We start from the raw sequence: 27451 nt of genomic DNA on the forward strand, positions 1-27451 counted from the left end.
TTATTTTTTTAAAGTGCAGCTTCTAAACACTTCAAAAAAATGTACACATAGAAGACCAGTCATTCTGAGGCATATTTCCTCAGAATGACTGGTCTCATGACCATAGTTTCATGACTATACAACACTATATGGATGATAGAAAATTAAAAAACTATCATACATCTGATGTCACTCAGTCCCACTGTCACTGTGGGTAGTGTGTGTGTGTTTGTGTGTGTGTTAAGTGAATTAGGTGTAAAACTATCAGGGAGCATTTAGTCTCCAGCGCCAACATTTTACAGAACTGCCACTTTCCTGGAGTCTCCAGAATTACTCGGTGTCAGGCTCTGAGAGACTTAAGATTCCAAAAAATGATTTAATTAGAATACTCTAACAAGAATTAATCTAACAAGAATTAATCTATATTTAATTCAATCAATTACATTTGATTTTACATTTGATTTGTCCATTTCTGCATCTAAACGCCTAAAAAACTAAAACATGCTCTATTATACTATTGTTAGCAATTTCTTTATCGTCCAATTTATCTGGTGTACACACTTTTATTTTCATAATAAACTTGTTTGTTAGATTCTACACAGTTACAGTGGTCTATAATAAATATTGACAGGTTTTATTCAAGCTGTTTAGAATGATTGCAGTAGGCTTTTGAAATGTAAAAAAAAAAATTAAATAAATAAAAAACATTGGAAAACAATAACTGTTGTACTTTTTTATACATTTTGTATAATTTCATAGTTTATGCATTATAGTTATAAAAACAAATAAATTTAGCCTTATCCTTTTCTGACAGTTTTAGGGATTTTTAAAAATCCTAAAAAACCTTATTTGAGCTGCAAATAATAATTTTAAACTCATTTGATACTGACCTCTGACATCCTGTGACATTATATTTATTTGAATTTACATAATCTCATGGATGTAACAGTAAATCTGTTCAGCTCACAGATCAAGACTAAGCTGTAATGCAAGCAGAACTTTCACAAGTGCTTGTAGGTCAATAAAATCATTACAAAACACTTACAAATCATTTAAGGGATTTGATAACACTGTAAAATAATGTCTAATTTGTTAACATTAGCAAATGCATTGATTTCACTTTATAATAACTGCACTCATTAGTAAATAGTCAGTTCATGCTTTATAAAGCCTTGTCCCAATATTAATAGTCAGTAGTAAGCAGTTTATAAATACAGCTATAAATAACTTGTTCTTGGTTTATAAGCACATTTATTAAAAAGGAGAGTAAAGGGTCAGTTATCTTCCTATGAAAAATAAAAAAATAAAAATAAACAAAGAACAACACAGATTGATACAGAACTCAGAAATTTTATTGTGGATTTATGATAAAATCAGCCTGTAAATGAATTCATACTCCTCCAAGAAGACACAAGTAGTTCACACCAAACTGTTTTAACATGAAGCCAATATACTGAAGATGTTAAATTGCGAATGGGTTTAGGATACCTTAAATGGTGTGGCCATAGCGATTTATTAAAATAACATAAAACAATACAATAGTTATTTTACTATATCTTTAAAATTTTTCATTCCAACTCTTCATAATATTTTGAATACGTAGAAGTCATCATTTGAAGGAAGCACAGTAAGTTTCATAGCTTTATCATTTTCAAGAGCCAACATAAAATTAAAACTATCATAACTTATAAATCAAGCTTGCAGTTCTTAGTACCAATAATGGCCACCAGATGGAGCTATAGGATTACTTTTAAATAATTATTGTAGCAACAAGTATGATTTAAATAATTTATAGAAATCTTTCAAAGAAAAATAATATGAATTGTATGTATTTTACTGATAAAATGACCCTCACTTAATTAGAATAACAAGCTGAAGTATTGTGAACTGTATATTAAGAATAATTCTTTATAGGCTTTATGGACAGATACGTTTTGAGTGACTCTTGAAGGATCATCACCACATCCTCTTTTACCACTGTTTAAAGAATTTATCTTACATAACAGGTGCGAATTAATTTTGAATAACTTGAATGGTTTTGTCATGGTGATTTTTTGAAATAACAGTAAAAAAGTAACCAGTAAATGTCTTTTATTTTTTTTAAGTGCAGCTTCTAAACACTTAAAAAAATATACACATAGAAGACAAGTCATTCTGAGGAAATATGCATAGTTTCATGACTATACAACACTATATGGATGGTAGAAAATTAAAAAACTATCATACATCTGATCTCACTCTGTCCCTCTGTCACTGTGGGTAATGTGTGTGTGTGTGTGTGTGTGTGTGTGTGTTAAGTGAATTAGGTGTGAAACTATAAGGGAGCATTTAGTCTCCAGTGCCAACATTTTACAGAACTGCCACTTTCCTGGAGTCTCAGAATTACAATGTGTCAGGTTCTGAGAAATCTAAGATTCCAAAAAATGATTTAATTAGAATACCATGAAGTATTGTGAAATACTATATATTAAGACTTTATATATAGACTTTATGAACAGATTAGAGTGACTCGTGAAGGACCAGCACCACCTCCTCTTGTCCGATGGTTTGAGGAATATATTTTCCTGAATCCGGAATTAAGATTTTTATTCCACCTCCTTTCCTGAAAGTCTGTCTTGCAAAATTGACTAAAAATTAATCTTCACATTAATTCCTAATTATTTTGCAATTCTTTTTGTCAGTTCTTCTTAACCTGTTTTTTTCTTCTTCTTTTCTGACCTCATGACCCTGTCAGCATTTTTGTACAATGGTCAAGTCTTAATTTATCCATTTCTGTATTGCATTTGTGTTTGATATTTCTCATGGGTATTTCATAATTTTCGACTTTGAGTTAAAACAGTTTGAGTTAAAACTCTTTTTTAGCGCATTTCATCTGTAAAAGAAAACATGCCTAATAATTCTGCACATGAATATAAGGAGTTTTTCTCTTCCAGCTTTCCTGGACTATTGTATAGCACTCATAAATGATTAAATAAAAAATAATGGTAGTTATTAATATTGATATGGTTTGGAATTGGTAAAATGTGCTTGGAAAAAAATCACAATAAAACAATGTTTTAATGTTTAAGTTTGGAATATTAACTGACATGAATGAATTCTATATAAATATTATTCATGTTAACATAATGTTTATAAATGAAATCTTATTGTAAAGTGTTACTAAAGTTATATATATATATATATATATATATATATATATATATATATATATATATATAGTTCTGTGAATGTGATTTTAAAGTCTAGATGATTCGGATTAACCCTTTAACTGCCATATCCCTTAAAACTTCACTGCCAGAGGGATATTGTGAATGCATGTGCCCGCTGGGCACAGTTTACCTGATGCCACCGGGGTGGCGATGGCATTGGTGGCTTGAGCCCGCCATCGCTGCTTGCAGCTATATTTATTATTATTATTATTATTTTTTTCCAACGTCTCGGGGGCTTTTGGGGCCCTTAACGTGCTTAAAAAGTCTTGAAAATTGGCACACAGATTGGAACCTGCGGCCATTAGGGCCGGGCAGAGACTGATACACGGGCGTGGCACAGGGGCTCTACAGCGCCCCCTGGAATATGGAGGGCCATATATCATACATTCTTGCTCGTAGACGTATGAAACTCGGTACACATATAAATCTCATCAATCCAAACAACTTTTGTATTGCATATCATAGGCTCCGCCCAACAGGAAGTTGGCTATTTAGGGTTTAGTATTCAAATTTTTCGTCAAAGTTGTGGGGGCTTTTGGGGTCCTTAACATACTCAAAAACTCTTGAAAATTTGCGCACACTTTGGAATCTGTGGCCTTTAGGAGCCTGCAGAGGCTGGGACCCGGGCGTGGCACAGGGGCTCTACGGCGCCCCCTGGAACACAGTCAGAAATATTGATGTATAGCTCACACATACTTGCACATATTCATATGAAACTCAGTACACATATAGATCTCATCGTGCCGAACAACTTTCGTATTGCATGTCATAGGCTCCACCCAACAGGAAGTCAGCTATTTAGAGTTATGTAAAAAGCGCATGCTCTGGAATTTGAAATACTTGTCATAGGTTTTTTTCTCGATTGCCGCCAAACTTGGTCAACATGATCTCAAGACATTGGGGATGAAAAATTGCCAGGGGATTTTTGATATCTCGAACGGTTTGCTCGTGGCGAGGCGTTGAAATTATGGCGAGAAATGAGAAACAGGAAGTGTCTAATACCGTCCACATACATTTCCTGATTTTAATCAAACTTCATCAGATTATTCGTTGTATGATGTCGATCGCATATATGTGACTATTAGGAGTCAAAGTTATAGCGCCACCAACTGGCAGAAGGAAGTGTGTCATTTTCAAAATGATTTGAATTCAGCATCTTATTATTACTCGATTTGCTTCAAACTTCATCAGAATAATGTTAAAACACAGCCGATATAAATCTGCAAGGGGGATATTGATATCTAAAAAATTGTTGGCGTGGCAACATGTCAAACTGGAATACTTCTCAGGTGATTTTGAGGCAAATAACATACTTAGAATTTCACAAAACTCTGAACACACATCAGTATTTCTGATAGGAACTTAAATTGTGAATGGATTTTGGATAGCTTGAATGGTTTTGCCGTGGTGATTTTTTTAAATGACCTTACAAAGGGAATCATTATTGTATTTTTAAATTGCAGCTTCCAAACACGTCAAAGAATTTTTTCATACAGATGAAAAAGTCATTCTGAGGAAATATGCATAGTTTCACGACTTTACAACACTGTATGGATAACAGAAAATTAAAAAACTGTCAGACATCTCATCTCACTCTGTCCCTCTGTTTGAGTATATGTGCTTAGACTTCCATTGTCTGAGAGAAATTGCGCCCCTACAGGTTCAATTCCCGAACTTTTACTTTCACTTTTAAATCGGTTAAAAATACAAATAAATACTTAGATTTAATTCACACTGACAAGCTAAACCAACATATCTGATTATTACCGGTTCAGGGCTCATGGATAAATTATTTCTGGCCAGAGATACGTGAGAAATAGGAGAGATGAATCACCGCTGTGATCACAAGCGTCTGGAGTAAAGAGCTCAGAAAAAACGAATTTATTCCTGTTTTAAAGCTTTTAAAAATAAATTATTACAGCGATATCACACAATCAACCAATTAGAACACACCAAGAGCTAAATTAAGATGTTTTTGAACTGTTTGTGTGAAAATGAAATATTTGTGGCTGCCTATCTGAAATCACGCCTCCGATCAGCGCGTACAGTGTCGAGCTCAAAACAAACGAATTTATTCTTGTTTCAGAGCTTTTTTAAATAAAATATTACCACAAATGCACACAATAAACCCATTGTAACACTACAAGAGCTAAATGCAGGTGTTTGTGACCTGTTTAAGTGTGCAAGACTATTTGAAAGCGCGACTGGCAGAATAACATATATCTTTCGTCGTACGAACGAACACATCACGGACAAGATTATTTCAAAATACATAATAGCTTGGCGAATATAAACGAAAACAGCCACGTGAACATAAACTGGATCTACTGGATTTGAATATTAAAGTGACCACATTTACCACTTGCTTCTGTCTTCAATTTTAATCTATATAAAAAAGGAAACTCATTCGACTTGGCTGCTTTTTTAATGTGTGCGTATTTATTTATTTACCTTTTTATACATTTTGTATAATTTCATAGTTTGTGTATTACAATTATAAAAACAAAAATAAATTTAGCCACTCACATAGAAATAGCTTAGGCCTTAACCTTTTTCTGTCAGTTTTAGGGATTTTTAAAAATCCTAAAAAAAACTTATTTGTGCTGCAAATAATAATTTCAAACTCATTTGATACTGACCTATGACATCCTGTGACATTATATTTATTTGAATTTACATAATCTCATAGATGTAACAGTAAATCTGTTCAGCTCACAGATCAATACTAAGCTGTAATGCAAGCAGAACTTTCACAAATGCTTATGAGTCATTTAAGGATTTGATAACACTGTAAAATAATGTCTAATTTGTTAACATTAGCAAATTCATTGATAACACTTTATAATAACTGCACTCATTAGTAAATAGTCAGTTCATGCTTTATAAAGCCTTGTCCCTATATTAATAGACAGTAGTAAGCAGTTTATAAATACAGCTATAAATAGCTTGTCCTTGGTTTATAAGCACATTTATTAAAAAGGAGAGTAAAGGGTCAGTTATCTTCCTATGAAAAATAAAAGATAAAAATAAACAAACAACAACACAGATTGATACAGAACTCAGAATTTTTATTGTGGATTTATGATAAAATCAGCCTGTAAATGAATTCATACTCCTCCTCATACTACTCCATACTCCTTTTTCAACATGATGCCAATATACTGAGATGTTAAATTGTGAATGGGTTTAGGATAGCTTAAATGGTGTTGCCATAGAGATTTATTAAAGTAACATAAAAAATACAATAGTTATTTTACTATATCTTTAAAATTTTTCATTCTAACTCTTCATAATTTTTTATATAAGTAGAAGTCCTCATTTGAAGGAAGCACAGTAAGTTTCATAGCTTTATCATTTTCAAGAGCCAGCATAAAATTAAAACTATCATAACTTATAAATCAAGCTTGCAATTCTTAGTACCAATAATGGCCACCAGAGGGAGCTATAGGATTACTTTTAAATAATTATTGTAGAAACGAGTATGATTTAAATAATTTATAGAAATCTTTCAAATAAAATAATATGTATTTTAGGAATTTTACTGATAAAATGACCCTCACTTAATTAGAATAACAAGCTGAAGTATTGTGAACTGTATATTAAGAATAATTCTTAATAGGCTTTATGGACAGATACGTTTTAAGTGACTCTTGAAGGTTCAGCACCACATCCTCTTTTACCACTGTTTAAAGAATTAATCTTACAGAACAGGTGTGAATGAATTTTGGATAGCTTGAATGGTTTTGTCGTGGTGATTTTTTGAAATAATAGTAAAAAAGGAACCAGTAAAAAAAAGTGCAGCTTCTAAACACTTCAAAAAAATGTACACATAGAAGACAAGTCATTCTGAGGAAATATGCATAGTTTCATGACTATACAACATTATATGGATGACAGAAAATTAAAAAACATACATCTGATGTCACTCTGTCCCTCTGTCACTGTGTGTGTGTGTTTGTGTGTGTTTTAAGTGAATTAGGTGTGAAACTATCAGTGAGCATTTAGTCTCCAGCGCCAACATTTTACAGAACTGCCACTTTCCTGGAGTCTCAGAATTACAATGTGTCAGGTTCTGAGAGATCTAAGATTCCAAAAAATTATTTAATTAGAATACCATGAAGTATTGTGAAATACTATATATTAAGACTTTATATATAGGCTTAATGAACAGATTAGAGTGACTCGTGAAGGACCAGCACCACCTCCTCTTGTCCGATGGTTTGAGGAATATATCTTCCAGAATCTGGGATTAAGATTTAGGAGCTCATTTTTATTCCACCTCCTTTCCTGAAAGTCTGTCTTGCAGAATTGACTAAAAATTAATCTTCACATTAATTCCTAATTCTTTTGCAATTCTTTTGTCAGTTCTTCTTGACCTGTTTTTCTCTTCCAGCTTTCCTGGACTATTGTATAGCACTCATAAATGATTAAATAAAAAATAATGGTAGTTATTAAGATTGATATGGTTTGGAATTGGTAAAATGTGCTTGGAAAAAAATCACAATAAAACAATGTTTTAATGTTTAAGTTTGGAATATTAACTGACATGAATGAATGCTATATAAATATTGTTCATGTTAACATAATGTTTATAAATGGAATCTTATTGTAAAGTGTTACTAAAGTTATATATATATATATATATATTGTTCTGTGAATGTGATTTTAAAGTCTAGATGATTCGGATTAACCCTTTAACTGCCATATCAAGTTCAAGTTCAAGTTCAAGTTCAATTTATTTGTATAGCGCATTTACAACAGCCTCCTGGCTGACCAAAGTGCTTTAACATAAGAGCAAGAATATTACACATACATAAAAATAGACCAGACAAAAAAATTAAAACCACCCATTTCAAAATGTAGCATAACACAGTAGTCAGTACACTAAGGAAAATAAAAAAGTTTTTAGCAAAGATTTAAAAATAGACAAGGAAGGGGCCAGTCTGATCTCTAAAGGCAGGGTATTCCAGAGTCGTGGCCCAGCCACTGCAAATGCACGCTCCCCTCTACGCTCCCCTCTATCCTTTAAAACCTCACTGCCAGAGGGATATTGTGAATGCATGTGCCCGCTGGGCACAGTTTACCTGATGCCACCGGGGTGGTGATGGCATTGGTGGCTTGAGCCCGCCATCGCTGCTTGCAGCTATATTTAGGGCTCAAGCCCAAAGGGCGAGAGGCCTATTGTTTTCCTTAGGATTATTTTTTATTATTATTATTATTATTATTATTATTATTATTATTATTATTTTTTTCCAACGTCTCGGGGGCTTTTGGGGCCCTTAACGTGCTTAAAAAGTCTTGAAAATTGGCACACAGATTGGAACCTGCGGCCATTAGGGCCGGGCAGAGACTGATACACGGGCGTGGCACAGGGGCTCTACAGCGCCCCCTGGAATATGGAGGGCCATATATCATACATTCTTGATCGTAGACGTATGAAACTCGGTACACATATAAATCTCATCAATCCAAACAACTTTTGTATTGCATATCATAGGCTCCGCCCAACAGGAAGTTGGCTATTTAGGGTTTAGTATTCAAATTTTTCGTCAAAGTTGTGGGGGCTTTGGGGGTCCTTAACATACTCAAAAACTCTTGAAAATTTGCGCACACTTTGGAATCTGTGGCCTTTAGGAGCCTGCAGAGGCTGGGACCCGGGCGTGGCACAGGGGCTCTATGGCGCCCCCTGGAACACAGTCATAAATGTTGATGTATAGCTCACACATACTTGCACATATTCATATGAAACTCAGTACACATATAGATCTCATCGTGCCGAACAACTTTCATATTGCATGTCATAGGCTCCACCCAACAGGAAGTCAGCTATTTAGAGTTATGTAAAAAGCGCATGCTCTGGAATTTGAAATACTTGTCATAGGTTTTTTTCTCGATTGCCGCCAAACTCGGTCAACATGATCTCAAGACACTGGGGATGAAAAATTGCCAGGGGATTTTTGATATCTCGAACGGTTTGCTCGTGGCGAGGCGTTGAAATTATGGCGAGAAATGAGAAACAGGAAGTGTCTAATACCATCCACATACAGTTCCTGATTTTAATCAAACTTCATCAGATTATTCGTTGTATGATGTCGATCGCATATATGTGACTATTAGGAGTCAAAGTTATAGCGCCACCAACTGGCAGAAGGAAGTGTGTCATTTTCAAAATGATTTGAATTCAGCATCTTATTATTACTCGATTTGCTTCAAACTTCATCAGAATAATGTTAAAACACAGCCGATATAAATCTGCAAGGGGGATATTGATATCTAAAAAATTGTTGGCGTGGCAACATGTCAAACTGGAATACTTCTCAGGTGATTTTGAGGCAAATACCATACTTAGAATTTCACAAAACTCTGAACACACATCAGTATTTCTGATAGGAACTTAAATTGTGAATGGATTTTGGATAGCTTGAATGGTTTTGCCGTGGTGATTTTTTGAAATTACCTTACAAAGGGAATCATTATTGTATTTTTAAAATGCAGCTTCCAAACACGTCAAAGAATTTTTTCATACAGATGAAAAAGTCATTCTGAGGAAATATGCATAGTTTCAAGACTTTACAACACTGTATGGATAACAGAAAATTAAAAAACTCTCAGACATCTCATCTCAATTTGTCCCTCTGTTTGAGTATATGTGCTTCAGACTTCCATTGTCTGAGAGAAATTGCGCCCCTACAGGTGCAATTACCGGACTTTTACTTTCACTTTTAAATCGGTTAAAAATACAAATAAATACTTAGATTTAATTCACACTGACAAGCTAAACCAACGTATCTGATTATTACCGGTTCAGGGCTCATGGATAAATTATTTCTGGCCAGAGATACGTGAGAAATAGGAGAGATGAATCACCGCTGTGATCACGAGAGTCTGGAGTAAAGAGCTCAGAAAAAACTAATTTATTCCTGTTTTATAGCTTTTAAAAATAAATTATTACAGCGATATCACACAATCAACCAATTAGAACACACCAAGAGCTAAATTCAGATGTTTTTGAACTGTTTGTGTGAAAATGAAATATTTGTGGCTGCCTATCTGAAATCACGCCTCCGATCAGCGCTTACAGTGTCGAGCTCAAAACAAACGAATTTATTCTTGTTTAAGAGCTTTTTTAAATAAAACATTACCACAAATGCACACAATAAACCCATTGTAACACATCAAGAGGTAAATGCAGGTGTTTGTGACCCGTTTAAGTGCGCAAGACTATTTGAAAGCGAGACTGGCAGAATAACATATCTCTCGAGCTGCAGGATTCTGGCTTTCGTCGTACGAACGAACACATCAAGGACAAGATTATTTCAAAACACATAATAGCTTGGCGACTATAAACGAAAACAGCCACGTGAACATAAACTGTTGAGAAATATATCTGAAGTGGATCTACTGGATTTTAATATTAAGTGACCGCATATACCAGCTGCTTCTGTCTTCAATTTTAATCTATATAAAAAATGAAATTTATTCATCTTGGCTGCTTTTTTAATGTGTGTACGTATTTATTTATTTATTTATTATTTTGCTCTAACAAGAATTAATCTATATTTAATTAAATCAATTACATTTTATTTTACATTTGATTTGTCCATATCTGCATCTAAACGCCTAAAAACCTAAAACATGCTCTATTATACTATTGTTAGCAATTTCTTTATCGTCCAATTTATCTGGTGTACACACTTTTATTTTCATAATAAACTTGTTTGTTAGATTATACACAGTTACAGTGGTCTATAATAAATATTAACAGGTTTTATTCAAGCTGTTTAGAATGATTGCAGTAGGCTAATTTTTTTAATGTAAATCCAAAAAAAAAAAAAAAAAAAAAAAAAAAAAAAAACATTGGAAAACAATGACTGTTGTACTTTTTTATACATTTTGTATAATTTCATAGTTTATGCATTATAGTTATAAAACAAATAAATGTAGCCACTCACATAGAAATCTTAGGCCTTATCCTTTTCTGACAGTTTTAGGGATTTTTAAAAATCCTAAAAAACCCTAATTTGTGCTGCAAATAATAATTTCAAACTCAAAAAGTAAATAGTCAGTTCATGCTTTATAAAGCCTTGTCCCAATATTAATAGTCAGTAGTAAGCAGTTTATAAATACAGCTATAAATAGCTTGTTTTTGGTTTATAAGCACATTTATTAAAAAGGAGAGTAAAGGATCAGTTATCTTCCTATGAAAAATAAAAGATAAAAATAAACAAACAACAACACAGATTGATACAGAACAGAAAAATAAATTTTATTGTGGATTTATGATAAAATCAGCCTGTAAATGAATTCATACTCCTCCTCATACTACTCCATACTCCTTTTTCAACATGATGCCAATATACTGAGATGTTAAATTGTGAATGGGTTTAGGATAGCTTAAATGGTGTTGCCATAGAGATTTATTAATGTAACATAAAAAAATACAATAGTTATTTTACTATATCTTTAAAAATTTTCATTCTAACTCTTCATAATTTTTTATATAAGTAGAAGTCCTCATTTGAAGGAAGCACAGTAAGTTTCATAGCTTTTTCATTTTCAAGAGCCAGCCTAAAATTAAAACTATCATAACTTATAAATCAAACTTGCAATTCTTAGTACCAATAATGGTCACCAGAGGGAGCTATAGGATTACTTTTAAATAATTATTGTAGAAACGAGTATGATTTAAATAATTTATAGACATCTTTAAAATAAAATAATATGTATTTTAGGAATTTTACTGATAAAAATGACCCTCACTTAATTAGAATAACAAGCTGAAGTATTGTGAACTGTATATTAAGAATAATTCTTTATAGGCTTTATGGACAGATACGTTTTGAGTGACTCTTGAAGGTTCAGCACCACATCCTCTTTTACCACTGTTTAAAGAATTAATCTTACAGAACAGGTGTGAATGAATTTTGGATAGCTTGAATGGTTTTGTCGTGGTGATTTTTTGAAATAATAGTAAAAAAGGAACCAGTAAATGTCTTTTTATTTTTTTTAAAGTGCAGCTTCTAAACACTTAAAAAAATGTACACATAAAAGACAAGTCATTCTGAGGCATATTTCCTCAGAATGACTGGTCTCATGACAATAGTTTCATGACTATACAACACTATATGGATGATAGAAAATAAAAAAACTATCATACATCTAATGTCACTCAGTCCCACTGTCACTGTGGGTAGTGTGTGTGTGTGTGTGTGTGTGTGTTTGTGTGTGTGTTAAGTGAATTAGGTGTGAAACTATCAGGGAGCATTTAGTCTCCAGCGCCAACATTTTACAGAACTGCCACTTTCCTGGAGTCTCCAGAATTACTCGGTGTCCGGCTCTGAGAGACTTAAGATCCCAAAAAATGATTTAATTAGAATACCATGAAGTATTGTGAAATACTATATATTAAGGCTTTATATATAGGCTTTATGAACAGATTAGAGTGACTCGTGAAGGACCAGCACCACCTCCTCTTGTTCGATGGTTTGAGGAGTATATCTTCCAGAATCTGGGATTAAGATTTAAGAGCTCATTTTTATTCCACCTCCTTTCCTGAAAGTCTGTCTTGCAGAATTGACTAAAAATTAATCTTCACATTATTTCCTAATTATTTTGCAATTCTTTTTGTCAGTTCTTCTTGACCTGTTTTTTCTCTTCCAGCTTTCCTGGACTATTGTATAGCACTCATAAATGATTAAATAAAAAATAATGGTAGTTATTAAGATTGATATGGTTTGGAATTGGTAAAAAATGCTTGGAAAAAAATCACAATAAAACAATGTTTTAATGTTTAAGTTTGGAATATTAACTGACGTGAATGAATGCTATATAAACATTGTTCATGTTAACATAATGTTTATGAATGGAATCTTATTGTAAAGTGTTACTAAAGTTATATATATATATATTGTTCTGTGAATGTGATTTTAAAGTCTAGATGATTCGGATTAACCCTTTAACTGCCATATCCTTTAAAACCTCACTGCCAGAGGGATATTGTGAATGCATGTGCCCGCTGGGCACAGTTTACCTGATGCCACCGGGGTGGCGATGGCACTGGTGGCTTGAGCCCGCCATCGCTGCTTGCAGCTATATTTATTATTATTCTTCTTCTTCTTCTTCTTCTTCTCCCGAATGAATCGCATTTTTGAGGGCTTTAACATGCTCAAAAAGTCATGAAACTTTGCACACGCGTCAAACCTGGTGAAAATTTTCGTCTGATATAGGATTCAGAAGAGGGTGTGGCAAAATGGCTCGACAGCGCCACCTATACCAAGAAAATCAACAGCCTTCCAGCTATGTTTCACGTGCATGCACGAAAATTGGCACACATATGTAACACACCAATACCTACAAAAAAGACTCTTGGAGCGAAATTCTAAACCCTACAGGAAGTCGGTTATTTTTAATATTATGAGCATATTTTGTGTAATTTTGGTAATTTCCATGTGTTGTATTTTAACGAACTCCTCCTAGAGAGTTCTTCAAATCAACACCAAATTTGGTATGCCTAATCTAAAGGCCTTTGCGATGTTAAATTGCGAAGATCCTGACTTTTCGTTGAAGGGCGTGTCCGTGGCGGCCTGGCGAATTTCGATGATTCGCCATGAAAAATGAAGTTGCTATAACTCACACATACAATGACCAATCTGCCCCAAACTTCACATGTTTGATGAGACTCCGAACCTGAACAGATTGACATGCCCATATTCAGTTATAGTCATAGCGCCACCTATTGGCAACAGGAAGTGACATATTTTACGCTGCGACGAACTACTCCTAGAAATTTTATGACATCAATGTCTTTTTTGTGGTCAGTCTAATCTAAAGGCCTGTGCGATGTTCAGTTGTGAAGATCTTGAGTTTTCATTAAAAGGCTTGTTCATGGCGCCGCGACGAAGTTCGATGTCTCGCCATGCGAATAAAAGATGTTATAACTCAGGCATAAGATGTCCGATCTTCCCCAAACTTCACATGTGTGATAAGAGTCCTGGCCTGAACAGATCTTCAGGCCAATATTCCACCGGGTGTGGCAGAATGGCTCTATAGCGCCACCTATACACTTTCAACGGAGTGCGCCTCGAGCTATGTTTCACGTACATGTACAAAAATTGGTACACACATGTAACACTCCAATACCTACAAAAAAGTCTCTTGGTACGAAATCCGGATCCCAACAGGAAGTCGGTTATTTTGAATTTTCCCTTCAAAATTGCTGTTGTTTTTGCCATTTTCAGGGGTTGTACTTTAACGAACTCCTCCTAGAGATTTATTCAGATCAACACCAAACTTGGTCAGTGTAATCTAAAGCCCTTTGCGATAATAAATTGCGAAGGACTTGAGGTTTCGTTAAAGGGCGGGTCCATGGCGGCCTGACAAATTTCGATGTTTCGCCATGAAAAAGGAAGTTGCTGTAACTCAGACATACAATGTCCAATCTGCCCCAAACTTCACATGTTGGATAAGACTCTTGACCTGAACAGATCTACATGCCAATATTCAGTTATAGTCATAGCGCCACCTATTGGCAACAGGAAGTTACATATTTTACACTGCGACATACGACTCCTAGAAATTTTATGACATCAATGTCTTTTTTGTGGTCAGTCTAATCTAAAGACCTGTGTGATGTTTAGTTGTGAAGATCTTGAGTTTTTGTTAAAAGGTGTGTCCATGGCGCCGTGATGAAGTTCAATGTCTCGCCATGGGAATAAAAGATGTTATAACTCAGGCATAAAATGTCCGATCTTGCCCAAACTTCACTTGTGTGATAAGGGTCCTGGCCTGGACAGATCTGAAGGCCAATATTCCATCGAGTGTGGCAAAATGGCTCAATAGCGCCACCTATACACTTTCAACGGAGTGCGTATACACTTTAAACGGAGTGCGCCTTGAGCTATGTTTCACGTACATGTACAAAAATCGGTACACATATGTAACACACCAATATCTATGAAAAAGTCTCTTGGTACGAAGTCCGAATCCCAACAGGAAGTCAGTTATTTGGAATATTCTCTGCAAAATTAGTGTTGTTTTGGCCATTTTCAGGGGTTGTACTTTAACGAACTCCTCCTAGATATTTATTCAGATCAACACCAAACTTGGTCAGTGTAATCTAAAGCCTTTTGCGATCTTAAATTGCGAAGATCTTGAGGTTTTGTTAAAGGGCGTGTCCATGGCGGCCTGACAAATTTCATTGTTTCGCCATGAAATAGGATGTTGTTGTAACTCAGGCATAAAATGTCCAATCCTCCCCAAACCTCACATGTTCGATAAAAGTCCTGCCCTGAACACATCTGAAGGCCAATATTCCATTATAATGATAGCGCCACCTGCTGGCAACAGGAAGATTGGCACATATATGGAATAAACATTGATATATTCTACTTATATTTATGAGTTTAAACGCATATTTCTCACCGTTCACCTATTAACTAAAGCCACTCGCTGCCGGTGAGCCCGGGTGCGAGGGCCCGTTCATCGCTGCTTGCAGCTTTAATTGTATCTTATTTTTTAAAGATTTCTCTAAATTATCATAATTTTGAGTAGCCTTTTTCTGCTTTTACTTCACATTTCTCAGATTTTTTTCATGGTTTATTAGGGCCCGAGCACCGAGGTGCGAGGACCCTCTTGTATCTGCTTTGTTTTTAGGGCCCGAGCACCGAGGTGCGAGGACCCTCTTGTATCTGCTTTGTTTTTTATTATTATTATTCTTCTTCTTCTTCTTCTTCTTCTCCCGAATGAATCGCATTTTTGAGGGCTTTAACATGCTCAAAAAGTCATGAAACTTTGCACACTCGTCAAACCTGGTGAAAATTTTCGTCTGATATAGGATTCAGAAGAGGGTGTGGCAAAATGGCTCGACAGCGCCACCTATACCAAGAAAATCAACAGCCTTCCAGCTATGTTTCACGTACATGCACGAAAATTGGCACACATATGTAACACACCAATACCTACAAAAAAGACTCTTGGAGCGAAATTCTAAACCCAACAGGAAGTCGGTTATTTTTAATATTATGAGCATATTTTGTGTAATTTTGGTCATTTCCATGTGTTGTATTTTAACGAACTCCTCCTAGAGAGTTCTTCAAATCAACACCAAATTTGGTATGCCTAATCTAAAGGCCTTTGCGATGTTAAATTGCGAAGATCCTGACTTTTCGTTGAAGGGCGTGTCCGTGGCGGCCTGGCGAATTTCGATGATTCGCCATGAAAAATGAAGTTGCTATAACTCACACATACAATGACCAATCTGCCCCAAACTTCACATGTTTGATGAGACTCCAAACCTGAACAGATTGACATGCCCATATTCAGTTATAGTCATAGTGCCACCTATTGGCAACAGGAAGTGACATATTTTACGCTGCGACGAACTACTCCTAGAAATTTTATGACATCAATGTCTTTTTTGTGGTCAGTCTAATCTAAAGGCCTGTGCGATGTTCAGTTGTGAAGATCTTGAGTTTTCGTTAAAAGGCTTGTTCATGGCGCCGCGACGAAGTTCGATGTCTCGCCATGCGAATAAAAGATGTTATAACTCAGGCATAAGATGTCCGATCTTCCCCAAACTTCACATGTGTGATAAGAGTCCTGGCCTGAACAGATCTTCAGGCCAATATTCCACCGGGTGTGGCAGAATGGCTCTATAGCGCCACCTATACACTTTCAACGGAGTGCGCCTCGAGCTATGTTTCACATACATGTACAAAAATTGGTACACACATGTAACACTCCAATACCTACAAAAAAGTCTCTTGGTACGAAATCCAGATCCCAACAGGAAGTCGGTTATTTTGAATTTTCCCTTCAAAATTGGTGTTGTTTTTGCCATTTTCAGGGGTTGTACTTTAACGAACTCCTGCTAGAGATTTATTCAGATCAACACCAAACTTGGTCAGTGTAATCTAAAGCCCTTTGCGATAATAAATTGCGAAGGACTTGAGGTTTCGTTAAAGGGCGGGTCCATGGCGGCCTGACAAATTTTGATGTTTCGCCATGAAAAAGGAAGTTGCTGTAACTCAGACATACAATGTCCAATCTGCCCCAAACTTCACATGTTGGATAAGACTCTTGACCTGAACAGATCTACATGCCAATATTCAGTTATAGTCATAGCGCCACCTATTGGCAACAGGAAGTTACATATTTTACACTGCGACAAACTACTCCTAGAAATTTTATGACATCAATGTCTTTTTTGTGGTCAGTCTAATCTAAAGACCTGTGTGATGTTTAGTTGTGAAGATCTTGAGTTTTTGTTAAAAGGCGTGTCCATGGCGCCGTGACGAAGTTCGATGTCTCGCCATGGGAATAAAAGATGTTATAACTCAGGCATAAAATGTCCGATCTTCCCCAAACTTCACGTGTGTGATAAGGGTCCTGGCCTGAACACATATGAAGGCAAATATTCCATTGGGTGTGGCAAAATGGCTCGATAGCGCCACCTATACACTTTCAACGGAGTGCATATGCACTTTCAACGGAGTGTGCCTCGAGCTATGTTTCACGTACATGTACAAAAATCGGTACACACATGTAACACACCAATACCTACAAAAAAGTCTGTTGGTACGAAATCCGAATCCCAACAGGAAGTCAGTTATTTAGAATTTTCTCTGCAAAATTGGTGTTGTTTTTGCCATTTTCAGGGGTTGTACTTTAACTAACTCCTCCTAGAGATTTATTCAGATCTTCACCAAACTTGGTCAGTGTAATCTAAAGGCCTTTGCATTTTTAAATTGCAATGATCTTGAGGTTTCGTTAAAGGACGTGTCCATGGCGGCCTGACAAATTTTGATATATTGCGATGAAAAGGAAGTTGCTGTAACTCAGACATACAATGTCCAATCTGCGCCAAACTTCACATGTTAGTTAAGACTTCTGCCCTTAACAGATCTACATGCACATATTCAGTTATAGTAATAGCGCCACCTGCTGGCAACAGGAAGTGACATGTTTTAGGCTGCGACAAACTACTCCTATAATTTTTTTTAGATTAACATATATTTTGTGGTCAGTCTGATCTAAAGGCCTGTGCAATGTTAACTTTTGGAGATCTTGAGTTTTTGTTAAAGGGTGTTTCCATGGCGCCATGACAAAATTTGATGTCTTGCCACAGCAAGAGAAGTTGTTGTAACTCAGGCATAAAATGTTCAATCTTCCCCAAACTTCACATGTTTGATAAAAGTCCTGGCCTGAACACATCTGAAGGCCAATATTCCATTATAATGATAGCGCCACCTGCTGGCAACAGGAAGATTGGCACATATATGGGATATACTTTGATATATTCAACTTATATTTAGGACATTAAATGCATATTTCTCAACGTTCACCTTTTTACTAAAGCCACACGATGGCGGTGAGCCCGGGTGCGAGGGCCCGTTCATCGCTGCTTGCAGCTTTAATTTATTATTATTATTATTATTCTTCTTCTTCTTCTCCCGAATGAATCGCATTTTTGAGGGCTTTAACATGCTCAAAAAGTCATGAAACTTTGCAGACGCGTCAAACCTGGTGAAAATTTTCGTCTGATATAGGATTCAGAAGAGGGTGTGGCAAAATGGCTCGACAGCGCCACCTATACCAAGAAAATCAACAGCCTTCCAGCTATGTTTCACGTACATGCACGAAAATTGGCACACATATGTAACACACCAATACCTACAAAAAAGACTCTTGGAGTGAAATTCTAAACCCAACAGGAAGTCGGTTATTTTTAATATTATGAGCAAATTTTGTGTAATTTTGGTCATTTCCATGTGTTGTATTTTAACAAACTCCTCCTAGAGAGTTCTTCAAATCATCACCAAATTTGGTATGCCTAATCTAAAGGCCTTTGCGATGTTAAATTGCGAAGATCTTGAGTTTTCGTTGAAGGGCGTGTCCGTGGCGGTCTGGTGAATTTCAATGATTCGCCATGAAAAATGAAGTTGCTATAACTCAGACATACAATGCTGGCAAAAGGAAGATTGGCACATATATGGAATAAACATTGATATACTCTACTTATATTTATGAGTTTAAACGCATATTTCTCACCGTTCACCTATTAACTAAAGCCACTCGCTGCCGGTGAGCCCGGGTGCGAGGGCCCGTTCATCGCTGCTTGCAGCTTTAATTTATATTGTAATTTTTAAACCTTTAATTTCAGATCTAATGGAGAGACCACATCATGTCAAAACTAGAGAAAAAACTCTCTCACAGACTGAAAGAGTTTCTTTACGTAAAAGAAAAGCCAAGAAAAGTTTCACCTGCACTCAGTGTGGAAAGAGTTTCACAAAAAAACAGAGTCTTGAGATGCACATGATGATCCACACTGGAGAGAAACCTTACACATGTGATCAGTGCGGGAAGAGTTTTACAGCATCATCAACCCTTAAGAGACACATGATCATCCACACTGGAGAGAAACTTTATGAATGTGATCAATGCGGAAAAACATATTCACATGCTTCATACCTGAAGAGTCACCTGAAAGTTCATTCAAAGGAGAAACCACACTCATGCTCTTTGTGTGGAAAGAGTTTTTCACATCTGCAGAGTTTAAAAGTCCATCAGAAGATACACACTGGTGTGAGAGAACATATGTGTTTTGAGTGTGAGAAGACTTTTATTACAGCTGAAGATTTGAAACGGCACCAGAGGATCCACACTGGAGAGAAACCTTACAAGTGTTCACACTGTGACAAGAGATTCAGTCAGACAGCACCCCTGAAATCACATGAGAGGATCCACACTGGAGAGAAACCTTACAAGTGTTCACACTGTGACAAGAGATTCAGTCGGTTAGGATATATGAAAACACATGAGAGGATCCACACTGGAGAGAAACCTTACAAGTGTTCACACTGTGACAAGAGATTCAGTCAGTCAGCACCCCTGAAATCACATGAGAGGATCCACACTGGAGAGAAACCTTACAAGTGTTCACACTGTGACGAGATTCAGTCGGTTAGGAGACCTGAAAGCACATGAGAGGATCCACACTGGAGAGAAACCGTATCACTGCACTGTATGTGGGAAGAGTTTCAGTTATTCATCTTCTCTACAGAGACATAAAATAAACAAACAAATTAAGTAGTTTATCTGCAGATCCACAGCATTCAAGCTACACTGCATCTCATCCATAGTAATCTGTCATAAGAAACATCATTTAAATTAGTCGCAGTGAATAAAGATTATCTTCAAGTCCAGCAGTTTCTGTGAGATTCAGATCAACTCAAAGATAGAGATCGTCCACTAAGAACAATATCGAAAGTTTTATTCTCGTATACAAATTTGCTTTATGATATAAGTTATATTGTTATGCTTAATTCCGAGTTTCATTATGTTCAAAGAAGGTTTTTAATGTTCTTGTTCACTAAGCTAAAAAAGAGGCTGATTTTTCACTTCATATTCAGTTGTCTGTTGATTTTTCTAGCATCACGAATGAATACTTTCATAATTTTAGTTACTTCTAAAAGCATCTTACAATAAATTGATAATAGCTTTGGGAGCTTATATTTGCTTCAGGTATTAAATTGTAATCGTCCATTATTGTTTTCTGTTGATTCTTTTTGCATCACTAATAAACAATTTTAATAAATAATAGCAGTGTTGCAAATAAATTAATAGATATGACCATGGAAAATATGTATTGCAAAATCATTGCTTTTGCACTATTTCATTTATGTTTTGCAATTCTTTATTTTCTCTTGCAATTCTTTATTTTTTTTTTTGCAAAAAGCAAAATTATATTCCTCAATTTTCTTTTGCAAAACCTTTTTTTTTTCTTTTTTTTTTTCGTATATATGTAAGGCATTATTTTAACTCCATAGTCTGACTGCATACATGCACTCTGACCCCTCATTTACACTGAACACGTGTGCGGCGCATTACGGCTGCGACACGGCTACTGGAGCTGATCGCGCCCATTCTAATCAATGCTTGTGTTTAAATTTCAAAATAAACACCCTGTGCAGACTCCCAAACGTATTGCATGTATATTGGCAATATATCCTTGGTAGGAGACAAGAAATGGACAACGAGAGATTCATTCTGGAATCAGAAAAAACACGTAGGACAGGCAAATCACGTGGTCTCACGCATCCAGTCGCTCCGCTTCTGATATGCTCCCGGTGTGAGTTGGCACCGCGTGGAGGACGGAATAAAACCTTATAAAGAAGCGGAGCGACTGGATGTGTGAGACCACGTGATTTGCCTGTCCGACTTGTTTTTCTGATTTTGGGGTTTCAAGTACCAAGGATATATTGCCAATATACATGCAATACGTTTGGGAGTCGGCACAGGGTGTTTATTTTGAAATTGACAAGAGATTTTTGACTTTTATTTTGTATTTCCTGTGCGACTTGGACGCGTGTCCGTCAGAAATAGACTAGGCGCCTATATTTAGCGAAGCGGCGCGGAGAGCCGCTTCTGGGAAGCTTCTGACACGTGCCGTGTCGCGGCCGGTGTAAACACAAGCATTGACTAGAATGGGCGCGATCAGCTCCGGTAGCCGTGTCGCAGCCGTAATGCGCCGCACACGTGTTCAGTGTAAATGAGGGGTCAGACTCACGGGGAGGGAACAAGATGGCGGGCTAAGCACATGTACATTTCTCCGCTCTCCAGCACATTTTGAGATTTACGTTAACATTCAACTTTAAAACATCCTAATTTTTGCGTATTAGCGAGTACTGGACTATGTCAGCAAAAAAAGCTTCCAATCACCCCAAAATAGTCATCCCTGGACAAAAAGGGATGACTGTAAAAACTTCTGCTCTCGCCGAGCACGAATACGTCATGGAAGTTGACCACGTCGAAAGCAATGAGAAACGCAAAGAATCTTCCTCCTTGCAGAACACTCCGACCAAAGCCCCGGCTAAGAAACCGAAGGGAGACGAAACCCCTGAGATTTCCAACGTCGCTCTCCTGGAAACCTTAGTTGCCAGATTCGATCTACAAGACGGAAAGCTAAGCAGCATTGAGCATAAGATTACTGAGAACAGTCTAATGATCGTCAACCTGACAAAAGCTGTGGAATTCAACGCGGCGGAAATAAAGGACTGTAAAACTAAAATAAACTTGTTCGAAAAACAACTCGCCTCTGTTGTCACTTCGCACGCAGATTTGGTAAGCCGCACGTCGGAGCTCGAACGCTACAAAAGACGATGGAATCTTCGAGTAATCGGAATGAAAGAAATTGCAGGCGAAGATATCCGAAGAGAAGTCGTCTCACTGTTAGCTGAAATTGCTCCTCACCTGCAGCACAAACTTGAAGACATCGTGGATTCAGTTCACCGCATTGGCTCCAAAACGAAGGATAAATCCAGGCAGGTGATCATTCAGTTCAGCATGCGGAAACACAGAGACGAGTTCTGGCGATCCACCAAAGTTTCGGATGTCTGCAAACTAAGGGGAATAAAGTTCACCGAAGATTTGTCAAAGGAAGACCGAGAAACCCGCGCTGCACTCTGGCCGAGGATCAGTGAGGCTAGAGCTGCAGGGAAGAAAGCCTACTACCGAGGTCCTTATGGCTACATAGAGGGCACCCGGATTGTCTAGGACGGTTGATTTCAACTACCTCGTCCACATTTGTTTACCTTAAGTGTTGGCATGAGGTGTAAGTGGGATGTTTTATGTCCTTGCTGTTGAGCGAGATTTTGTTACAGTGCTCTGTTTGAGAGATATCTTGTTTTGTGTTCATTAGAGCACGGTTACATATTTTTCATTTGATTGTTTATCCTATTTTACCTATTTTATTTTTTTATTTGTTTCCTGTTAGTTAAATGTTCTCAGTGAAATCAGCTTTTTCCTGTATTTCTTTAAATGCAAGGGGTCTTCGTAACTCTATTAAAAGAAAAGCTTTATTTCTTTTTTGCAAAAGCAAAAACTCACACTGTGTATTTTTGCAAGAAACACATTCCAACCTTGATGACGTGAAGTTCTGGACGAGTCAGTGGGGGGACAAAATCATCTTCAGCCATGCTTCTACACATTCTGCAGGAGTGGCAATACTGTTCAACAACCTACCAGGCAAAATTATAAAGGTAGAGACAGATTTAAATGGCCATTGGGCTTCAGTTGTTATAAATATTAATGACGTTTTGTTTATTTTATTCAATGTGTATGGGTACAACAGTGCTCCCCTAAATAACAAACTACTTACTGAAATTTCTGATTCTCTATTCGAGTTGAAACTTGTGTACCCAACTGATAATATTATTATAGGAGGAGATTTCAACATGGTTATGGATGAAGCGTTAGATCGTTTTCCGCCCAAATTTAATGCCTCTCATCCTAATGTTACCCTTTTTAATTTTTGTTTGAATAATAATGTAGTGGATGCTTGGAGAGCTGTGAATCCAAATCTTAAACAATTTTCCTGGTTCAGAGATAATGGGACTTCCAAATCGAGAATTGATTATTGGTTAACCTCAAATAACCTAACTGACTTCATCAAAGATATTTCAATATCTGCTGCTCCTCTAACTGATCACTGTTGTATCTCTATATCATTCAACTCGGGCAAAAGAGAAACACATAATAAGGGTTATTGGAAATTCAATGCTGATTTATTAAAACACCAAAACTTTTGCTCACAAATTAAATCCATAATTAATGATATAGCATTGCATAAGGACCTAATTACATTCATAAGTAAATGGGAATATTTAAAACACAAGATTCGGGAATTTTCTATACAATTTAGTAAAAATTTAAGTAAGGCCAGAGCACAAATGGAGTTAGAATTAACAAGAGAATTAAACAATTTATGTAATAAAAGTGAAATGGACAATGAAGCTAAATTACAAATTTTATCCTTGCAATCCAAAATTGATGATTTATATACTCAAAAAGCTAAAGGAGCATATGTAAGATCTAGGGCAAGATGGATAGAGAAAGGGGAAAAAAGTAATAATTATTTTTGCAGACTTGAAAAAAGGCGACAGGAAAAAAATGCCATAAATTCTCTTTATGTGAACGGTGTTATAAGTACCTGCCCTAAAATGATTTCCTCAGAGATTTTTCAATTCTATAGTTCTTTATATAGCTCATTCTTTTCTGTATCAGACTGTAATATTCTCTTTGACAATATACACTCTAGCATACCGCAGTTAGACCAGGAATTTAAAGACTTGTGTGAGGCTGACATCAAGATAGAGGAATTAGATAAAGCAATAAATAAATTATCTTCAGGAAAATCTCCAGGTCCTGATGGCCTTACTTCCGAATTTTATAAATTTTTTAGGGAAGATTTGAGGGAACTATTATTTCAAGCCTTTCTCGAATGTATCCAAAATAATTCACTATCTTCAACCATGAAACAAGGTCTAATTACTCTTATCCCCAAACCGGGTAAAGATGCACGACATATAGATAATCTTCGCCCCATCACTTTACTCAACTGTGATTATAAAATTCTAGCGCATATATTTTCCAGTAGGCTCAAGAAAAATATAGATCAAATAATTAGTGAATCACAGTCTGGTTTTATAAAAGGTAGGTCAATACATAATAACATCAGATTGGTTTTAGATATTTTAGATTATCGTGAATATATTGAAGATGAAGGCTATATTCTCTTTTTAGATTTTAAAAAGGCATTTGACACAATCGAACATAATTTCATATTTAACTCCCTCGAAAAATTTGGTTTTGGCATGAAATTTATTTCTTTCATAAAAATGTTATATAAAGACATCAATAGTTCTATATCCCTTTCATTTGGAACATCCCAGAGATTCAATATTTCGCGAGGAATAAGACAAGGATGTCCCATTTCCCCTTTTCTATTTATCTTGGCAGTAGAAATGCTTGCTATCTTGATAGATAAAAATAGCAACTTTGATCGACTTAGTGTATTTGGAAGACAAATTGGTATAAGTCAATTAGCGGATGATACAGCGATCTTTTTAAAGGACCAATTTCAGATTAATAAAGCCATTCAACTAGTTAATCTATTTTCCAAAGCATCAGGCCTACACTTAAACTTGAACAAGTGTGAGTTACTTGCAATTCATGGCAGCGATTTAGACTCTTTATGTAACATACCCATAAAAACATGTGTAAAATATTTGGGGATAACTATTACTAGAGATAGTAATCAAAGTGTCCAAGAAAATTTTGTTAAAAATCTTTCAAAAGCAAAAGCAATTCTCAATAACTGGCTACAAAGAGATATCTCAATATTTGGAAGAGTCTTATTGACTAAAATGGAATTACTCTCCAGGTTCGTTTATCCAGCCTCCTCCTTAGCTATCCCGCCTCATTTACTGAAAGAATGTAATATTGCATTGTTTAACTTTATCTGGAAAAATAAGCATCACTATATCAACAAAAATGATTTAGTTCACAATTATGAAGAAGGGGGATTAAATGTTATTGATTTAGAAATAATGAATAGTGTTTTGAAAACTCAGTGGTTAAGATCATTTCTTTGTAATTCAAACTGCTTATGGTTCATCGTATCTTCTTCAATATTTGGGAAAGTAGGTGGCTTGGAGTTTTTGATTAGATGTGACTTTAATATATCCAAATTACCTCTTAAATTGTCTGCATTTCACCAACAAGTTCTCCTATGTTGGAAATTAGCATTTTCTCACAATTTTAGTCCACACAAAACTTGTATTTGGAACAATCGTTTTATTTTGCACCATAACAAATCTTTATTTTATGAAAACTGGTTTCAATATAATATTCTTTCCCTATTGGACATGACAGACAGTTATGGAAATGTTCTCAATTACGAGGATTTCTGTTTAAAACATGGATTTGCATGTCATCCTAAAGAGTTTTACAGTGTTGTAAATGCCATACCCAAAAACATGGTATTATTAGTAAAAGGGATTCTTTCACATTACTCTGTAACATTCTCTCTCCCATCTCCTTGTCTGGGTGAATTGGTTATTAGAGATCATAAATGTAATAACAAATATATTAGAAATGTCTTCATTAATAAACTTCATCCAAATAGAATAAAACGATATTATGTTTTCAAAGAATTTAACCCTAAAGAGGTGAAGGAAATGAGAATGAATTATCTTACCTTTCCAAGTCTCCCTAAAGTGAAAGAGCTCCATTTTAAAATAATAAATGATATATACCCATCTAAGGAGCTTATCAAATCGAAATTTGATATTGGAGAAAACTCTTGTCAATTCTGTGATAGTGATATTGAAACCACTGAACATATTTTTTTTTATTGTAATTACTCAAAGTTGTTTTGGGCTCAATTGTGCAGTAAAATGTCATGTGTAATTACATGGATAAATCCCCTTGAATACAAACAAATTAAGTTTGGTGTACTTAAGAAAGATTACTCACAACATTACTTGATTAACAACCTTTTTGATGTTGCTAAATATTTCATTCATAAATGCAGATTTCTGAAAACCCCTCCATCCTTTCCTCACTTCTCTAATGAACTCAAACTTTTTGCTGCTTCTCTTGATACTCTCTCAAATGAAAAAGCTACTGCATTTGCCAAACTTCTTCAGTGAACTAAGTGCTCAATAACTACTTGCTACCCCTTGTAAGAAATTAGTTATCTATAATTGCTCTTTTATTTTATTTATTTTTGTTTTTTATTTAATTATTTTTTTTTATTTTTTTTTGTAATTTATTTATTTTTATTTATTCCTTTTTGTTATTCGTGATTGTGCATTTAATGTATTACATCACTATTACATATTGTATTTACAACTATGTCTGCCTCGAAGAATTGTTAATATTGTTTATTCTGTACCTGTTTTGTATGTACATTTGTTTGCTAATAATAAAAAAAAAAAAAAAGGGGTCAGACTCACGCATGCGCACTGTTTTTAATGCACGCACACAGGCCAATCAACTTGATAAACAGGATTTAACGGTCGCACAGATAGGCTATTATTGTAGGCTAAGTATATTTATTTAATCCCTTCAAGATAAAGTTTAAGCAAAAGTGTTGTTTTAGATAAATGTTTTTGAAAATCATACAAATGTTTGTAATGTGTCAAGAGCGCATGCGTGAGCCTCAGGCCGGCGACACACTGCATGCGTGGCGCAAGCGTCTCAGCCGCGTGGCGTGTCGGTTTTTAATTCGGCTCCCATGTTAACAGGTTAGAGCTTACAGACCGCCTGCGTGAGCCGCGCGGAAAACGCGTGCATACTAGAAATAGAACCGACGCCTATTTTTACCGCGACGCGCGCGTGTTGGAAGCGTTTCCAGGCAAAATATTATAGGAAAATGTGTTTATATGTCATTTTGTACACAAATACATATGAATTCATGATAT

The 27451-nt window shown here is 35.8% G+C and overlaps 1 long non-coding RNA gene and 1 pseudogene across 2 annotated transcripts in view; one reads left to right on the forward strand and one right to left on the reverse strand.

Moving 5' to 3' along the window:
* Positions 1–20550, forward strand: part of LOC127987734 (zinc finger protein 239-like) — a 68588-nt pseudogene extending 48038 nt beyond the window's left edge.
* The window catches only part of LOC127987819 (uncharacterized), a 107692-nt gene continuing 100239 nt past the window's right edge, over positions 19999–27451 (reverse strand). For both annotated transcript variants that reach the window (XR_008161437.1, XR_008161438.1), the window contains exon 3: positions 19999–20112. This is a non-coding gene — a long non-coding RNA (uncharacterized LOC127987819). The remainder of the gene's footprint in view (positions 20113–27451) is intronic.

Source organism: Carassius gibelio, chromosome B22 (genome assembly GCF_023724105.1).
Source record: "Carassius gibelio isolate Cgi1373 ecotype wild population from Czech Republic chromosome B22, carGib1.2-hapl.c, whole genome shotgun sequence".
Classification (NCBI taxonomy): domain Eukaryota; kingdom Metazoa; phylum Chordata; class Actinopteri; order Cypriniformes; family Cyprinidae; genus Carassius; species Carassius gibelio.